Source organism: Natator depressus, chromosome 10 (assembly GCF_965152275.1).
Source record: "Natator depressus isolate rNatDep1 chromosome 10, rNatDep2.hap1, whole genome shotgun sequence".
NCBI lineage: Eukaryota > Metazoa > Chordata > Testudines > Cheloniidae > Natator > Natator depressus.
Genome location: NC_134243.1, coordinates 27,682,308 through 27,702,566, shown reverse-complemented (window position 1 = coordinate 27,702,566; position 20,259 = coordinate 27,682,308). Strand labels below are relative to the sequence as shown.

The 20,259-nt window shown below is 37.9% G+C and overlaps 1 protein-coding gene across 31 annotated transcripts in view; it reads left to right on the top strand.

Moving 5' to 3' along the window:
- RBFOX1 (RNA binding fox-1 homolog 1) overlaps positions 1-20,259 on the top strand; it is a 2,406,891-nt gene that overhangs the window by 1,679,846 nt on the left and 706,786 nt on the right. The window contains exon 1 of one of the 31 annotated variants that reach the window (XM_074965531.1): positions 18,683-18,701. The exons of the other annotated variants lie outside the window; for them this stretch is intronic. The gene's annotated coding sequence lies outside the window, so the exon portion shown is untranslated. Of the gene's footprint in view, positions 1-18,682; positions 18,702-20,259 lie in introns of those variants that run through there. 31 annotated transcript variants of the gene reach the window in all.

The window sequence follows — 20,259 nt, the reverse complement described above, 5'->3', positions numbered from 1 at the left end:
ACCCTGGGAGGCAAAAGGGGCAGGGACATTAAAGCGCTGCCGCGTCAACGCTTTAATGTGGACTGCGTATGGGCCGGTACCAGCTTCTTACCGGTATGCCGTACCGACCCGTACCCGCTCACTTTCACCCCTGAGATTAACCCTATTCTGGCAGAGGACACACTCCTCTAAAGGCAGTTATTCAGTCTCTAGGCATGTTTCGTCCTTGGTCTAACTGTTGAGACTGCAGATGAGAGTGTCATTACCAAAGTACCATGCACATGAATAAAGCAATGGAATGAATAACAGTTGTTGTGTTGATATGCAACCCTGTCCAACAGGAACGGGGTCACTTTCAGTTCACACAAGCAACCAGACAGTCATTTGATGGCAACAGATTTTGATCACTAATTACCTGGGTCAGATTCAGGTTTGTGTGACCTCAAGTCCCTGAAATATTAAGTCACCTAATAACTGCATTTATTATCCCAACAGATTCTTCTAGACTCCGCAATTTTTGTTACAAGTCATAACATTAAAAGAACGATGAGTAAAAAAGGACCTTTCATCACCCATTCAATGTATTAAAGCACTGCTGCCTTGTGAGAACTTGTAGATAACCTAACATGATACTTACCTGGAAATGTCCTTTGATGGACATAAAATATAGAATCTTTCAGTGTCAGATCACGAAGAGGTGGAAGGTGCAGTGTAGCTCAATCACTTGGGAATCGTAATGTAGGACAGAGGTTCTCAAACTGGGAGGGCATGGAATGTATTATAGGGGTGTGTGTGAAGCTTTCGGGGGAAAAAGAAAACCTTACTGCACACATTCAGAGCTGGGTGGCTGGAGAGTGGCAGCTGCTGGCTGGACACCTGGGGATGGGAGTGGGCATAAACTACTACAGACACAAAGAAGGGAGAAGCACAATCAAATACGCTGGAGAAACACTGGTATAGGGGAAGATGGATGGAACCAGAAGGGGGAAGAGTTGACCTATTGCTTACTTGGGGTTTTTTTATTTAAAGTCCTCAAATGCCGTAGTGATGGGTATGATGTATCTACCTAGGTAAACGGATCCTTCGGGGCCAAAAGATATTGCCCATTTCAGTTTCCCTAACAAGGAGAATCATTACTGAACCTGTCAATGGCACAAGAAAACTTCTAGTGCAACTTGGCCCAGACAAGTTCCTTCCTCACTGCAGGGAAGCTTAAAGGATAGCTGCATCTTACTGAAGCTTGAATCACATGAGTATGCATTACTTTGTTTGCAGAGAAAGGGCAAACACTCTCTCAAAGAGGAGAAAGGGAAGAAAATATCTAGGAATAAATGTTGCCAGGGGATCTTTTTGCAAGCTAACAAATGGCTTGAGGTATGTGTCAGGGAGAGCTATGTGGGACGTCATAAACTGTCTGACATTGCTGTATATTTTGTGCTTGAAGTCAGTGGGACATAAGCAGGTGCTTTAGTGCTTTGCTGAGCCTGGGCCCTAATCTCTTTCTGCCTGTTTTCCCATTTTTAAAAGGTTAAATAGTTAACCTTGTTTTCAAAGCTCTTAGAGATCCTTGAAGTCAATGGGAGTCTTTCCATTGTTTCTAAGTGAATGCTGGCTCAGGCTACTTGTTATGGTCGCACATTGCTGCAAGGCCAGCAATATCATCTGAGATTTCTTGGCTACCAGCTTTCCACTCAGTCCATGAGGCCCTTCCCTCCTCCCACCCCCATTCTTTCCTATACCTCCCTCCCTGGCATGGAGCACACATTGTTTTAGCATTGTTCAATGCACTGAAAAGCCAGGTTCTAGATTTACCCCCAAATCTCCACAAAGTGTATAGTCAAAGGCATTGGTGTTGAGAAGCAATGTCCCAAAAAATGTAAGAAACACTTTCAAACTCTCATATCTAATAAAAATGTTTGATCCTGTAATGTTTATTTTATTTGTTTAAATAAAAATCTGGTGAAAAATTGATCTTGAGAAAGTCAGTTAGATTGACTGAGCTTTGCCCCAGGTTTAGTGGTAAGGAAGGGCAAAAATCTGATTTATACTTGAAAGCTGCCTGCCTTAATTATGGAGAGATATTTTCTTGCTCCATATACTTGTGAGAATAATGAAGTCTGACTGGTTTTCTTCTGTAATGTAAATCCTCTAAAGTAGGTAAACACTGTTTAATAAAGCAGAAAGTTAAACTTCTTTCCAAAAGAACCCATCTGAGATTTTTAAATAGAAGTGGTGTAGTCTTCACATAGTATGTGAGAGAATCACAAGTTAAAACATGATACTTTAAGCCTGATTTTTCAGCGTTTTGTTTTATGTAGTGTGACTGTAGCCTTGTTGGATATCAGAGACACAAGGTGGGTGAGATAATATCTTTTATTGAGTCAATTTCTTGTGATGAGACAGACAAGCTTACATAGAGCTCTTCTTCAGACCTGAAGTAGGCTAAACCTCAGACTTGAAAATGAGCTCTCTGTAAGCTTGACAACTTGTCTCTCTCACCAATAAAAGTTGGTCCACTAAAAAATATTATCTCATCCACCTTTGTCTCTCCATTGTTTTGTTTTTCTATAAACCTTTGCAATTTTACCATTTTATGGTGGCAATTTCATTCAATTTTATTAATAGATCAAAAATCTCCCCTTTTCTCTCTCTTTAAGTTATTATCTTGTTATATGAGCCCAGAAGCATGCGTCAAAGACGGTTGCGAGAGTATAGGTTGAATTATAAGGGCGCTTGCTATAATTCCATGTTGAGTTTAAACATAAACAAATTAGAGTTGTTAATTCTGTGTGTAGCTTTATGTAGATTAGGCTTTCTCTCAAACTCCCACTTTCAAATTCCCTCAGAAAACAAAACAATAATTTGCTGTATAAATAATAACCGTGGGGACTAAATCTCTCCAGATGCCCCCATCTGGCACAGAAAATCTGGTTGATAGCACAGCAAAAGGCTTGGTGAATTTCCTTAGTTCATATATAGATTTAAATTAATAGAATTTAGCAAAACTTTCTGTACTATTCATAGGCTATAGTATCATAATTATCAATAATATTAGGAATCTTATACTAACTGCTTTGTAACATATTTATCACATCTATTATTATCTCTGTGTTAGACAAGAGTAGAGAGGTGATATCTGTCCAACAACTTCCTTATATTCAGAATTGTTTGTTTAACTTCTATAAAGGTTCTCTCCTGCCCTCAAGTCACTGTTTGCTCTATGAAGGTGAATACTGTGGTTGAATGGTGATTTCTTCCAACAGCAAAAAATACAAATCCCTATTGATTATTTTATTTTTACGCTAAACCATTCTTACCAAAATACAATTCATTTTTAAACCTTAATGGTTAACACTGTTTGTATTCTAGATATTCAAATATTTTTATGCTCCCAAACTATGGCAGGTATAAGGTTAATCATCCATATTAGGAACAGCTTCACATATGCCTTAGGCACTAACCTGGTATCTTTCTACAAAGAGTGAGACGGCACCTACCTACATGACATGTTGTTTCTTCATCTTTGTTATTAACAGCTTCGGGCTACGTGTACATTCCTTCAGCCTCATAGGCCAGATTAGGTTGCTATTCCCTGAAAATGAGGTCAATTTCAACATATTTTCTCTTAAGTGGCACCACTGTTTTATTTTACCTAGAGAATGCCTCTTCAAGGAAGATTGGTCCGAGAAGTAGCAGGGTTAAGTTTTCAACTCTTGGCTTATTCTACTGCTTTTTTATTAATTCATCCATCTATTTTCTTGGGTGCAAGGGAAAAAAAAAATAAAGCACACTTCTAACTGCTGTTATATTTGGGAAGTAACAGCATACTTTTAAATAAAAATGATCCACCATGGCTTTTAGGTTGAATGGATATATCTGATAGCACCCTTCATGCAAATACTTGTGTCTCAGCGGCCGATACTTATCGCATGAGAAAAACAATAAAAAATATTTATTGTCTGAAAGAATTCTCATTGTCATATGGTGCACAAAAATTAAATATTTATACCTGCTCACTGGGGTAAATAACACTGCAGTCAATTACACTGTAGACACCTCCTAATGACTGTTGAAACCTGTAATAACATTGCAACTCACAAAACATCGGGTGTAAACAAACAGGAGGAAAACATCATGGGAAAAGAGCCTCTGGCCTATAGAAAATCTGTCTTATTAAAATAAAATAATAATAATTTGAAATAATGAGATAAACAGTAAAGACCAGACCAGAATAACCACAGCTATGTGAGCTGTGGAGAGCACTGCACCAATACCCTACCTACAGAGGACACAGACAGGCAGAATGGCTTTGGGGTTTCTCACTGAAGTAGCCATTGCAGTGTTGTTGCTCTTCAGCACTGGCCCAAGCCTGCCAAATGATGGGAAGGGCAAGGCAGGATATCAGTCCTTTTGGGCTGTCTAATGCTTCTTTCACAAACACCCTTGTTCACGCCTTGCATCCTGCAGGTGTCGTTTGCAGGGTTCTTAGCCCCTTCACACGGGGAATCTCTCTGCTGCCTTTCCTCATCCCCTCTCGCTGCCCTATGGCTGTACAGTCTGTTATAAATACCTAAGGCACATGCAGACTCCACACAGGTTTGTATTTATTTCATTTTCTCATCTTGACTGTCATGGGAACACACAGATTATTCTAACTTTGAAATCAGAACCTACGTTCAGCTGGAAGAAATCCCAGCGATACTTCAGAGGAAACATAGACTGGAAGACTCTTGGGGCAGCAACTTTATTTTTAATGAAAAGCGTTTGGCACATGTTTGGATACCACATTGTGATCTAGACCCCAGTCCAGCAAGCTACTTAAGAACATGCCCAACTTTAAGCCTGTGTGTAGTCTCATTACTTCAACACAGGCCTTGCTTTATACATTTCTCAATCAGAGCCATACTGGGGATACAGAATGGAAGCGGCCTCTCTTCTGCAAGCCGCCTTCCTTTGTGACTTTCTGGCCCCTCTTAATCCTTCTCAGTGGGATTTCCTTGTAGGATTCTTTTGCCACTATTTCTAGTGGAACTGGCTCTTCTAAATTTGCCAGTCCAACAGCTCCAGCTTTAAAGTGGCCATTTTGCATCTAGCTGCTGTTTCTCTGTCACTTCCTGACGGTGAGTATTCTCACCTCTTGTTATGTTTCCCCCACTCCCAGTTTTCTCTTTCTCAGCCCTAAATATATGGCACGTTCTTCTCTTGCAACAACCACCATTAATAATCAGAAATCACAGAGCACAGCATTTGAAAGAAATATCTCTTAAATATTGTTTTGAACACCAATGATATAAATAAATGGACTCCTGTGTGAGTAACTACATTAAAAAACAAACAAACAAACAAAAATTCTCTTTGGATGGGCTGGAATTATTTTCTCACACTAAATGAATCCACTGGTATGTTATTTCTTAACAAACTTTGCCAAATATAATGTGATTCTCCTAATTGCTCACTGAAGATCAAATCTAAAAAAAACTCTCAGACCTCAGATTACTAGGTAGCTGTTTCTGTGTGTATATCCCATGCACCAATGTGCATTTTGAATCTCCTCCAATGACTCTGGCAATCAGTTTGACATGTAATCCAGTTCTCTTACAACACTTTCATACTTTTGAGAGCTGTGGCAAAGAACAGCTAGAGAAAAAAAATAAGAACTCTCAGGATCTCCATTGTCTATACTACCATAATTCATTATTGATAAAAATAGATTAAAAGATAAAATTAAAAAACAAGCAAAAACAAGAACAAAACAAAAACAGCCTTGTAGTGTGAATAGTATACAAAAATGAATGGTGAAGGATTATATTTTTGTCTTTAGTAGCTTATAAGTGAGGGTACAGAGCAAGTACCTGATTTCAGACACTACCTCTCATGGGATTTCAGTTTATTATACTGATGAATTAGTTGGGGGCAAAATATAGTATGCCATTTATTAGAAGAAGGTGTGTGTGTGTACTACATCTATTCAACTGTAGAAATATGTGAGTGAAGTTCATTGGCTAGAGCCAGAGGCTCAGACAAGTTCTGTTCTCCTAGGTTCTGTTCCTAGCTCTGCTGCTGCCTTTCTGTGTGGCCTTTGGCAACTCACTTAACCTCTTTTCTCTGCAATTTCTATTTATAAAATTGAGATAACTGTACCTACTTTCCTCATTGGGTGAGATGAGGCTTTATTAAGATTTAAGAAGTGCTTTGAGGTTGTTGGTTTGAAGGTGCTACATTGCAAAGGGTCACTGCATATTGTTCGAGATGGCTGAAGAGGCATGGATTGTAACAAAATCTGAATTAGGTTCAATCTTGTGTTCTGGTTAAAGAAAAAAAATAGATCTAGAGTTCTATTATCTGTTTTCTGTTGGAAAATGTTTTCTTAAGGAAATTTACCTAAAATTTCTAATGCCTTTTATAGATTTGTTGACAGATATAGGGGAAAAAACGCATTTATGAATTAAGCCAGTAAGGAGTGGGTTGTCATTTTATGCAATATTTATGGATTTAATTTATACATAAGTACTTTAAATTCATGATTTATACACACAATTTTGGATTTATATTACATGCCACTGATTTCCAGTTTATGCCCATCATTTATAAACAGAATGAATTATAAATTATGCTCATTTGTAGAAAATATGACTGATGAGTAAATCAGGACTTTTTCCTTTAGATATAAAATTTTGTCTATCAATTCAGATTTTATATATATATAGGAAATATGTCTGACTACAGACTAACCAACTGTTCTGAGCTAATGGCTTTTTAATCTTAGATTTTATTTCTATGGGGAAGGCAGTTTTTAAATTAAATCAATATCAGAATTGGGGGGGGGGGCGGGCTTGTTTCTGGGAAAAGTGAGAGACTATGTTAAATAGATTAAAGGTCACATAAGAAATACATAAAATGCAGACGACATTGAATCTGTCCAGCAAATAACTTTAAGATTATTCATTATATTTTATTGTCTTGCATTTATAATAGAACTTTCCATGCCAGAGGATCCTTAACCATACATACAGGAATAATTTCATCCCCCACAGGAAATGCAGTCACCTGTGGGGTGGATAAAGGCAGCTTTTTAATAATGTATAACATCATTAGACAACAATTCAGGTAAAGACTGCTGTTAACACTTTATCCATTTTGGAAGTACACTGCAAGTTTAAAATTAGGTAAAGGCTGTCAAGCTATTAAAAAATTAATCGTGATTAATCGCACTGTTAAACAATAACAGAATACCATTTATATAAATATTTTTGGATGTTTTCTACATTTTCAAATATATTTATTTCAGTTGCAACCGAGAATACAAAGTGTACAGTGCCCACTTTTTATTTATTTTTGATTACAAGTATTTGCACTTTAAAAAACAAAAAAAATAGTATTTTTCAGTTCACCTAATACAAGTACTGTAGCGCAATCTCTGTATCATGGAAGCTGAACTTACAAATGTAGAATTATGTACAAAAAACTGCATTCAAAAATAAAACAATGTAAAATTTTAGAGCCTTCAAGTCCACTCAGTACTTTTTGTTCAGCCAATCACTCAGGTAAACAAACTTGTTTGTATTTGCAGGAGATAATGCTTCTTGTTTAAAATGTCTCCTGAAAGTGAGAATAGGTGTTCTCATGGCACTGTTGTAGCCGGCATCACAAGATATTTACATGCCAGATGTGCTAAAGACTCATCTGTCCCTTCATGCTCCAACCATCATTCCAGGGGACAAGCGTCCACGCTGCTGACGGGTTCTGCTCGATAACAATCCAAAGCAGTGTGTACCGATGCATGTTCATTTTCATTATCTGAGTTAGATGCCACCAGCAGAAGGTTGATTTTCTTTTTTGGTGGTTCTGGTTCTGTAGTTTCCGCTTCGGAGTGTTGCTCTTTTAACACTTCTGAAAACATGCTCCACATCTCGTCCCTCTGAGATTTTGGAAGGCGCTCAGCTTCTTAAACCTTGGGTCAAGTGCTGTAGCTATCTTTAGAAATCTCACATTGGTACCTTCTTTGTGTTTTGTCAGATCTGCAGTGAAAGTGTTCTTAAAATGACCAGTATGTGCTGGGTCATCATCCGAGACTGCTATAACAAGAAAGATATGGCAGAATGCGGGTAAAACAGAGCAGGGGATATACAATTATCCCCCAAGGAGTTCAGTCACAAATTTAGTTAATGCATTATTTTTTTAATGAGTGTCATCAGCGTGGAAGCATGTCCTCTGGAATGGTGGCCAAAGCATGAGGAGGCATACGAATGTTTAGCATATCTGGCATGTAAATACCTTGCAATACCAGCCTCAAAAGTGCCATGCAAATGCCTGTTTTCACTTTCTGGTGACATTGTAAATAAGAAGTGGGCAGCATTATCTCCTGTAAAAGTAAACAAACTTGTTTGTCTTAGCGATTGGCTGAACAAGAAGTAGCCGGAGTGGACTTGTAGGATCTGAAGTTTTACATTGTTTTGTTTTTGAGGGCAGCTATGCAACAAAAAAAAAATCTACATTTGTAAATTGCACTTTCACAACCAAGAGATTGCACGACAGTACTTGTATGAATTCAATTGAAAAATACTATTTCTTTTATCATTTTTAAAGTGCAAATATTTGTAATAAAAAATAATATACACTTTGATTTCAATTACAACACACACTACAATTTTTTTGAAAATATAGAAAAACATCCAAAATGTTTAATACATTTCAATTGGTATTCTATTGTTTAACAGTGCAATTAAACCTGTGATTAATCATGAATAATTTTTTTCATCGCAATTAATTTTTTTGAGTTAATCGTGTGAGTTAACTGCAATTAATCGACAGCCCTAAATTAGGTATAATATAATTATTCAAATTAGAATTCAGGCCCAGATCCTGCAAGATCCCAAAATGCTTTACCAATTACACCCCTAATCCTGCAGAGATTTACACGTGTTCAGTTTTATTAATTATTATTATTTATTTGTGTTGCCATGGGGCCTGAGAATTCCAGTTATGCACCGTGGGGGTGGGGCAGATCCTAAACCAGTGTAAACTTTTATGGCTCCAGCTGAGGATTGGCCCAGTGAGTAGTTCCATTGACTTTAATGGAACTATAAAGTTAAGCACCAGCATAAGTCTTCAGGGTCTTAGCCAAGATTTAGGGAGGTAAGGGGGCATCGGGTAACAACTCCCCTCCACCTCGCCCTCCCCGACAAATTTAAATAGATAAATATATATATAAATTAAAAGAACCACAAGATCTTTAATGGCTGTAAGTGATGAGGAAAACTTTAGGTGTGAAGAAGAGAGAAGAAAGATTCTTCCCTTTGGAAGATGGATTATATCTGTCATTCAAAAGGTGAGTAACTTTCTTTATATGCCCTAGAACTAACACCAGCAGTGGGGATGAGGTAAAGATGCCAAAGGCTGATATGTATTTTCCTATCTTGCTGTGAAAAATACCTACCCCACCTCTCTATTTATCTACAATGTATTAGAAGTAATCTATCCATAAACCCAATAGAAATAAAAGTTATAAAAACTGCAATACTAGTGAATTCTGACACTTAGCATTAAGTCCTGCACTAGAGATGAGACAAAAATGGAGACGCAGCCTCTTCACAAATATTCCCGTGTTCCATAGGTGCTGGAACTAGGAGTGTGGGGGCTGCTGCCGCACCCCTGGCTTGAAGTGGTTTCCATCATACACTGGATTTACAGTTTGGTTCAATGGCTCTCAGCACCCCCACTATACAAATTGTTCAAGCGCCCGTGCCATGTTCTTTCTACTTTTCATTCTAGAAATAAAAATTGGGTTTTCCTCACTTTAAGCAAATGAATGTTTAAAAGCTCTTTATTATTTGACTCAGGTGGGAAGTTTAGTACACATTTATTTGTCTGTTTAATTTCATTTTATTTCAGCACCTAGACACTAAAGTAATTTGCACTCTAGGTAGACAAACCTCCAGATGGAAAGTGCTTGGGCAACAAGAGGTTAAGACCAGTACAGCACATTGCCGAGTTCATGATTGAAATACGAGACTGTAGCATGCATGCAAAAACCACTTGCAATCACTGCATGTGGCATAATTGTATTTCTGTGAGGACTGAGCTATTAGTGCTGTGCAGTTCTTAACGGTATAACTTTTGTAATGGAAACACTAAAGACCTCTTAAGGTGTGGTTTATTATATTTTTGAATAATTTACTATATGCTGACTGGCTAATGTGTACATTACAGTTAGAGAATGTTATGCCTGAGATGACTGGAAACATTAAGCAAAAAATATTCTTGCTGTATGAATAGGAATCTAACTTTCGTAACACTGCTGAAATGCTTAGAGTTACATTTTTACATGGTACTGGGATGGAAATAAGAATGCAATAAATCCATTTCAGAGTTTACCCTCAGCCATGATCTTTTTCTAAAAATGTATTTGTATTTAGCATATTTATATCAAGATAATATTACAAGCATTACTTTTTGTGGGTTTCTTTTTCAAAAAAGTATAAAGGTTACTGTTATAGTGGAAGGAAAAATAAGAACATGCAAAGTTTTATGTTGACTCTTAGGGTCTATGTATGTATGTAATTGACTATGTGCTTTTAGTGGTGAGTATACTGATATAGTTGTATATTAGGGCTGGTTAAAACATTTTTGCCAAAACTTTTTGTGGGGACATTGCTTTCCTCTGAACTTTCATAAGGAAGGATTTTGGGTCCAGGGTACACTGAATGAGACGCAGAAAGACTATGGCTGGGCAGTCAGTCACACACAGTATAGCCACACAGAACAGAGAGGTCCAGGATTGGGGCTAATGTTTGTAAACTGCTTTGGGGTCTTTCAGGATGAATGTTATTCCATAAATGTGAAATATTTAGATTATAATTTGAGGGTGCTTCCTGTTTATGAGGTAATAATCTTACCATCAATGAAACAAAGTCCAAGGCTGTGGTTTATCCTCTCAGGATATGGTTATCAGTGAATTAACAGGCAGCAACCTCAAGTTGTTATAAAGAAATGTGTATCCCCTTTCTTTCCTCTGCTTAAAATCAATTATTCCCCACTCACATTGATATTTTTAATATAATTTAAAATTCTTCTTAATTTTTTTTTTGCTTCCTCGCCTACCTTTCCTCAAAGATAGCATTTCTCCCTAACTGGAGTTAGTTTAAAAAAATGTGGGGGCTAAGGATATTGGGTTTGTACGTGTTCATGCATACTGATTATTTCTGAGACTCTCTGGGCAAGGAGGTGGGGTTTCTACTTGCAAAGAAGGAAAATAAGGCTGTGGTTCTACAGCCCTTAGTCACATGAGCTGCCCATTGGCTTTATTAAATCTCCCCCAAAAAACTGATCAAGATTGATTGTTTACCATGACTTCAAATTCTCTAAAAATGTAGTGCTGATAAAAGGAATAAATGCAGCAACACTTTAATCTGATTTGAATAAGGAATTAAGATTTCTGGTGGTCTCTGAGGTCTAAATTAAAACAACTTGTGCTGCATCAGAAGACCCACATATGCCAAAAGGTAGAAAAACTGATAAATGTGAACAGCAAAGTGTTGTGAAAATACTGATTAGATACCATACCAGAGTTCTTGTTATGGGAACAAAAATAAATAGTGTTCAGAGGATTTAACAGGTCCATAGAACGTAGACGTTACCATACCGGATCAGATTAGTTATCCATCTAGTCCAGCATCCTGTCTCCAGCAGTAGTAGGAAGGTGGTAAAGCCCCAAAGAAAGTGATTATGGAATAAACTGCCCATGAGAAAAGTTTCTTCCTAATCTCTTAGAGATTAGTTTATCTCCTAAACATGAGGGTTTATATGCCTTCCAAACTCCTCCCATATCCAAATCCTTATTCGTGAATATCTGGATGCCATAGAAAATGGGGAGCCAGATGTCAGCTTGTCCTCGAATTCAAACAGAGCCAGAGTTTGTTCTTGGTTACAGTGGGGCAAATCTGCAGGAAGTCCAATGAATTTGGAGTGAATCTGAAATGTAAGCACAAGCAAAATTTGGCCCAGCGGGACCACAGTTGAATTAGCAGTATTTCATTGCTGTTGTGGTATGAGGAGGCATCTGTTTGGCTCTTTGTAATTCAGGGTCAAAGTGTTGTCTTGTAGAACTCTGGCTGGGGAAATTTTCGCAGATGTTTCCTCATCAGAATGATTTTAAAATCTATTTTACTTTTTTGAAACCAGGCTTGCTATTGTTATACCCATCACAGCACCATAGCTCTTGAAACAGGGATTGCTGTCTTCTTTCCTCACAGTGAAATGTGTGATGATGATACATTCTTCTGATCCCTGGCTTGAATTAAGAAGGAAATTAGCCATTTTATCTTTCACTTGAAAGCTGCCACTTCCATAACCTAACCTAATTTAAAAATTTTTTAGCTATCACAAATTATTATTATTCATTTGTATTATGATAGTGCTTAGAGGGTTCAACAAAGATCAGGGCCATTTTGGTAGGCACTGTGCATACATATAGCAAAATACACTAGGGGACTAGTTTTCCTTTCTCGTGAGCAATTGAAAAGAACAAGTGTGAATAAACTGGCTAAAATCAAGTCACTACCCAGGTCGTACACTTTTAAAAGACTACCAGAATGATTACTTCCTTAACCTAAGATATCTAGATAAACGTTATCTAAATCAGAGATTTGTAGATATGTAACTGTACATGGTTCTGGCACATTTCTGTGAGTGTTGTCTCTTTACAGCCATTTCCACTGCACAATGTCTGGTCTCTGACCGAACTGTGTAATGCTGCTCCACTGCAACGCCCACAGTAGGGGACCAGAGAGATTAGGAATCCATGAGTTTCTACACAGAAAGTTTCAAAATCAAACCAGCAAAACCAGACCTTTCTTCCTCACAATCACTTTTTGTTTGTTTTTGTCTTTATATTTTAGACTTTTATAAGCTCCCTGGGGTTTTCTAATCTTTGTTCCTGCAGGCTGATTGGTCTTCCTTCATTGTCTCTTCCTTCTGGTAGTCTTCTGCTCTGCTTTTTATACACCTGCTAATTCATTCCCCACTCTGCCAATTAACACAATTATCTGATTACCTGCCAGGAAATTCAAACCTTCCCACAGTTGGAGATTTACAGCACAAATTTACTTTAACTCTTTCAACCAACAGCACTAATAAAGTCAACTTATCAGGCGGCTACTCTGCTTGACAAAACCCAAAGGAGTTCATGGCTGTTAAAAGTAATGTTATACAATAAATGTACTCTAGTAATGAATTGTGCTACTTCATTGTTTTCAAATAAATGTATAAACAGCTGTAGCCAAACTTAAATTATCCAGTATTCATGGAAACAATACTCTGTAAATTCTGTTTTTACCGTACATTTGTATAGTTTCAACCCTACAAATAATTTTTATATGGCATGCTATAATTCTTTGTTACCTCTGAAAATAAATATATATGTTTTCCTGAATTATAAATAATAACCTCCTATTTGCAAGTTTTCAGAAAGTCTCATTTGAGCAAAAATTCAAGATCTCTGTGGATAGGCTACAGGTGTGTTGCTCCTGACATTGTGGAACATAATCCTGAGCGAAGTATTTTGTACAAACCTAGCACAATGGGATCTTAGGACATGACTACGGCTCCTAGGCATGATGATGATGATAATAAATTGGCTTATCCTGACCTCTGAACTTGCTCTCTAGAGACCGTATCACTTGCTCTGCATCACTCACTCACTACCCGTAACTGGGTCACTGCTTGCCTCTATGGACTTGCGTGATATTGGCATCAACTCAAGGGACTATGGCCTCTGTGACTTGGTAAACAATGAGCTTTTTGCACTATGACTAATAGAGCTCCACTGGTGGCAGCAACAATGGGAACTATGGTCAGGTGTAGACAAGGCACTGGGAGCTGTGGTGTATTTACCACCGTACTGTCTAGATGTGCTGTGTGCTCCCACCATTGCTACCACCAGTGGGCCTGTGTCAGCATTAGTCCAATGATGGAAAAATTGAAGAAAAAGTTCAGTGAAGACTTCAAGTGTTGACAGCTTTTTATGTGAGGTGCTACAGTGCAACATCTTCCCCTTGGAAAGTCACATACCACTGATGTTGTTTCTGTTATCTATTGTCCGATAATTTAAATGAAAGCTTTTATGGTTGTATTATGTTAATATTTATTTTATCATTTTTCAGTCTCAATTTATGATTGAATTTATTTGTACCTTTTCAGTGTTGGTTATTTGGTTACCATGAGTGTATCATTTTGAAACTAAAATCTAGTTTTTAACATTTACATTCCATACAAACATCATGGTTCCTTTTTCTGTGGTCACTCCAACTATGTTGCCTTCTGGGAGCAGAGTGGAGACTCTACACCATCTGTAGATCATACCATGTCTGGTTACACTGGATTTAGGGCTGGTTTGCACTAGCAAAGAAGCCCAGTTCCTCTTTAACTCAGTGTTTCTGAATTAATAGCCCAAAAAGGGTTTTGCAACTTACGCAGGTGCATGTTAATTAATAATTTAGTTCTTTGACCCAACCTGGCTAGCAGTCTAAATTGTTGCCATATAGAGGCTCTGCATTTAGCGTCCAGGATTGTATCCTGGCTTTCCGGGCCAGCATGATTTGGGAGAACTGCAGAAGCAGCACATTCAGCCCCTGTTTGGAGGAGGGATGTGACAAAGTGCCTGGCATCTCACTCTAGCAATTCCCTCTGCTAACTTGTTCCCAAGGAGGATCTATCTAATCTGCCAGCATACTGATATGACTCCAATTACTGTAGAATGTGAGCAGCTCACAATATTGAATGTATTTATCCTGTTAACACCTCTGTGAGGCCATTTTACAGAAGGGAAACTGAGGTACAGAAAGATGTAGTTGCTTGTGCAACATCACACAGGAAGTTTGTTGCAGAGCAGGGAGTTAAACTCAGGTCTCCTGAGTCCCAGGCTAGCACCCTAATGACTGGATAAGGTTCTTGCCAAAAAAGATGTCTTGCCAAAGCAGGGCATTTGGCATCGCTGGTGGTAATAGGAAAAAATGAATAGTTCCATAAGTCCAACCCACCAAAAACATAAGTCTCATTTGAAATGGATTAAAGCATGGATATAGGTTAACTGCATCATCTTTGTAGGTTGGGGTTGAGGTTTAGTGAAGTGACTAGATTGTCCGTGGATATAACTGAGAGTAACTGATTTTAATTTTTAGCCTGCAAAATAGAGATTTACTTTCCGTAAAATAATAAAAGCTGAATTCCTGGGAAGAATTATGAAAGTAGTGAAGCTTTAAGGGAGGATATACAATATATTGAGCATCAAAATGAGGCAGAAGTTTGAAAGAGTACTGGATCATAACTGAGACATCATCTTTGGTGGTATTGGAACTGATAGTCCAGGTTTTTTGGGGTTTGTTTTTTTTCCACTAATACATCTATGTGAACATGGTAACCTCCCACTGTTTTCTGCAAAATACTTAACACTCCTGACTTGTATTGACCTTAAAATGGAAGTTATAGGGGCTGGGCACCTCATAATACCATAGTGCAAATGCCTTTGCTCCATAATCATCATGGGCTGCCAATGCCCACTTATACTCATTTGTAATATGCACCAGTGTTTGTCTGTTTCCAAGGTAGTAATTCTTTGGTATGTTGCAAAATGCATACCTCAGTGCTGAAACATTTAGCATTTCGTCACATTTAGTCAGTGTTTCTGAAGTAATTTGCAAGCAAAAATATGGATTTAACTCAGAGTCAACTTTTTTCTTGGCAGAAAAAGAGTAAGAAGGATTATTGGAGTTAGAATGAGATTAATTTATCTGTTTACCAAAGCTAATGAGACTTCAGGATGATCGTATATGTCTAGATTCATTTAGCCATTGTGTGAGAATACTGGAATAACATTTTGTTTTATTTTATAAAACATAGTAGTTACATTGTACCAGAACATTTTAAATTTATTTTAAGTAATTTCCCTTTAAAACATCATTTCAAACTCTTTGGTAGCTTATCAAATCTCTATTTTTAATCCATTTTAAATATTTTTTGTATTTGTTTTAGTAAAATATCTTCTACAGTCTACCATGGTTTATTTATATAGTGTACATTTGACTAGTGATATCATAAAAGGACAGCTGTGATCTTTTGGTCTGAGTCTGTGCAATTCTTGGTTACAATCTCTGAAGCCATAATATGAGGGGTTATTATCAATTTTCACAATTAGCAGAACTGACACTGCTTAACTTGAGGTATTTGGGTAGGCTGTCACCAAGGAAAACCCAAGTGCCACAATGGAATACTATTTTCTGTTCCCTCACAGTCACTCTTGAAATGCCATAGCATGGCATTTGGGTGGGGGCACAGTGTACCTGGAGGTGTTGTTTTTTAGACTAGATGTGACAATTAAGGCTGTAAGCATAAAGATTCCATGACAATTTTCACAAAAGGAAAATTGACTCTCAGGACGGTGGCCAAATTCTGTCAAAGCTATTACATTCTGCCTGCCTTAAACTCTCACCACAGTTCAAATAGGATAAAATATGCTTTTCTTCCTGTTCTAATCTTTAGTGCGATTTCGGTGTGGTCTGTTAAACAACTGCCATGTTTCATACCTGAACTGACTGCATTTCATTAGTTGTAAATGTGATATCTCTTTTTAGATATTATAAAGGAATTTGCAGTCTTTCCTGTATAATTCCATTATGATTATTAAAATTGTCTACTGAGTGAACATGAATAGTAGAGCAAACATACTTAATAGTTTTAAACTCATTTTCCTTAAATGACCTTGTTTCTAAGTGCATTGGAGAAATCAAGAAGGAACAATAATTCTTTAAAATACCATTTTAAATTATCTTGGCAGAGTCTGAGTAATCTTTGTAGGGAAAAATATATAGGTAGAAAGAAACATAGATGGTTCCTTGTGATGAGAAATATTCCTGTGATATTAGATTAGAAGCACATCATTTTTGTATTCTAAGCAGTTTTGGACACAGTGTTTCACTTTATTGCAAAGCACATTGTTTTCATAAAGCTTAAAAAATCCAGTTATGTCTATAGCTGTGGGGGGGAAATGACAGCATGGTGCCAAGTAAATTAAATTTTTAGCTAAAAAAAAGTACTACTAAATTCAATTTTTTTTACATTTACGGAATCTTATAGTTATAGCCAGCTTGCATAACTAGTGTATAAGAAAATGTGTTACTAGTGGGTAGTTTTTTACCCATTCATTATTTATGAAATGCAGAGAAAAATAGTTAGAAATTATTGTTTCAGGGGATTTCCTGTAGCTATTTTATTGTGTTCAAAGGACTTGCACGTACTGATTTAATTCCAACATTAAAAGTTAAATCTCTTTTATTTTGACCTACATTTAAAAAAAAAAGTTAGTCTTATATATAGGACATGAAATATTGGTTGAAAAAATCCTCTTTTAAAATCCTTCTCTTATGGTAGACACAAAATGTTATCTGTGCAGTATTTTCTTACATCATCACTACAGCAAATATTAATTGTACACTCTAAAGTGGTTGGAGATAATGTATAAATATGCATACAGTATAAGGGCTTGATCCAGAAAACAGTTGTGCATGCATGTAATAGTCTCTAACACATGTGAGTTGTCCCATTAACTTCAAGAGGACTATTCACATAGAGAGAGATGCATGTGGAAATGTTTGTCGCTTCTGTATCTGAGTGTATCCATGTATATATGCCAGTCTTTTCAAACTGGGATGCTAAAGATAGACTCCTAAATTTAGGCACCCAACTAAGAAGCCTGATTTTCAGAGCTTTTGGGGACTTTGTTGGGTTTTGTAAATGCTCAGAACCTTAGAAAACCAGGGCACTTTTATTTATATGCTCAAATACGGATCCTAATTTCAGACACCCAACTTTGAAAATGTTGGTCATATTACATAATTATTTGTGTATATACAATGTATATTATGCATACAGTCATACTGTAGATAGCCACCAGATACAGATTCCTCATTTTTTCTGTAATCATATATCTAAGTGATTATGTGAAAATTTGCATTACTGTGTTTGATATAAATAAAATTAGTTAGAAATGCTTATTTCAGAGGATTTCCCATAGCTATGTTTAATTGTGTTCACAGAAATTTGCATGCTATTTTAGTTCTGTTTTTTAGTTAAATCCGTTTAGCAAACTGCAATATTTAGTCCTACCATAACTAATATTGATTAACTTGTTCTAATGATCATATACAGTATGTTGAAGATAATGATATACTCCACTGTTCATCATGGGCCTGATCAAAGGCCATTGAAGTCCATCTGTTTTGGATCAGGCGCTATATAGTATTCTCACATAAAAATTGTCTAAATGGAGCTCAGGTTAAGATTACAGATCAGTAACTTAGAGTAAATACATTACAATTATCTTGTTCTAAAAAAACCCGAACATCATAAATCCAGAAAATGTAGAGTTGGAGTTAAACATTAAAAAAAAAAAATCCAAACATTTTGAAGTATGGAAATGCGGTTGACACCCAAACAAACTTAACTCTGGCCTAGAGTGACACTGTGCAGTAGCTATGCCATTATGTTTCAATGAATATTAGTGTTTGTGGTTCCAAAATATACAACATTGCCAACTCTCCCAATGTGTTTGCAAGTGACATGATTTTGGCTGTGGCTGGTGCCAGTCTTGTGACTCAAGATGCTCCACTCTTCTAGGAAATTTCAGCCCTCTGATTGACTGCCTACCTCACTCAGCCACTTCCGGAGGCAAGGTAACCTCTCTCCTGCTCCCCTTCCCCTCAGCAACCCCCAAAGCCATTCTCCCAGGAGGGGCCCTCACTGCAGCATCCCACCTCCCGCAAGGGCTGGGAGAGGGTGAGGGCTGGTGGGGGCTGAACTGATGGGTGGTACGGACTGAACTGATCCAGGGTGGGGGCCGGGTGGGGGCAGAATTAATAGATGGTCAGGGGATGTGCAGATGTGGGGTGAGTTCCTTCAGCAGGGGCCAAAATCACCTTCCTCAATAAATTTGGATGTGTGGGCAACTCTAATTCTCTCTCTCTCTCTCTCTCTCTCTCTCTCAGAAGTTCAAAAATCAAAAGATAGAACAAAAAAACACAAGAGTCTTTGGCCCCAAAAATCATGAGGTATTTTTTACTCTCATGATTTAGGGGGAGGAGGGAATTGACTCATTAATTTTGAGCTCTTGAGGTTGACATAACTGATTACATGAAATTGATTTTGAAGACAAATTATTTTGAGTTCCCCTCCTACACCTTCCTCTCCCAATGTCCTTTCAGCTTTTACTCACTGTGTATGTCTACACTTCAGCGGGGAGCGAGCCTCCCAGCCCAAGTAGACAGACTTGCGCGAGCGGGGCTCAAGCTAGTGTGCTAAAAATAGCTGTGTGAACATTGTGGCCCCAGAGACTTGGACTAGGCAGCTGAGCTCAAGTGCACCTGACCCACCAAGTCTGCAACAGAGCTCCAACTGCACATCCACACAGCCATTTTTAGAGCACTACCTCAAGCTCTGCTAGCATGAGTCTCTTTATCCAGCCTGGGAAACTTGCTTTCAGCTGCAATGCAGACATTCCCAATGAGGCTGTCCCTAGGGCTGTGTTCAGTTCAGCTGTGCTCATAGGAACAGGGATGAGAGTGAGGTGCTTGCCATGGAGAGTGTGGCATCCCACAGGGAAGACTACACTGGCTATTCAGGTACACGAGTCCAATCACCAAGTTGTTACAAGGCTGAAACGTGGCAAGGCATGAAAAGAAGTCATGTGGTTGGTGGGAGCTGCAGAGATTGAAAGGGAGCCAGATTCAAGGGGTGATTTTTCAAATCAGCCAAGAGATGGGAACAGAGGCATGGGAGAGTTTCATGTGTGTTCTAGTGATCTTGAGGTGATATTTTCCCCTGTGTCTCCATTTTTATCACAGGAAGAAATTAAAAAAAAAATCACTAAAATGCTATACATCAATGACTATTAGCCAGGATGGGCAGGGATGGTGTCTTTAGCCTCTGTTTGCCAAAAGCTGGGAATGGGTGACAGGGCATGGATTGCTTGATGATAACCTGTTCTGTTCATTCCCTCTGGGGCACCTGCCATTGACCACTGTCGGAAGACAGGATACTGGGCTAGATGGACCTTTGGTCTGACCCAGTATGGCCGATCTTACGTTTTTATCAGAAATGTGCATCACCAGGGAGCCTAATGTCACACAGGCTCTTACACATTAAGAATATTGCCACTTGAAAAAAATTCTCCGCGTTTTCATGTATGCACTGGGGAAGTAGTAAAGTAGATCAAAATCAGGAAGTGGATTATGT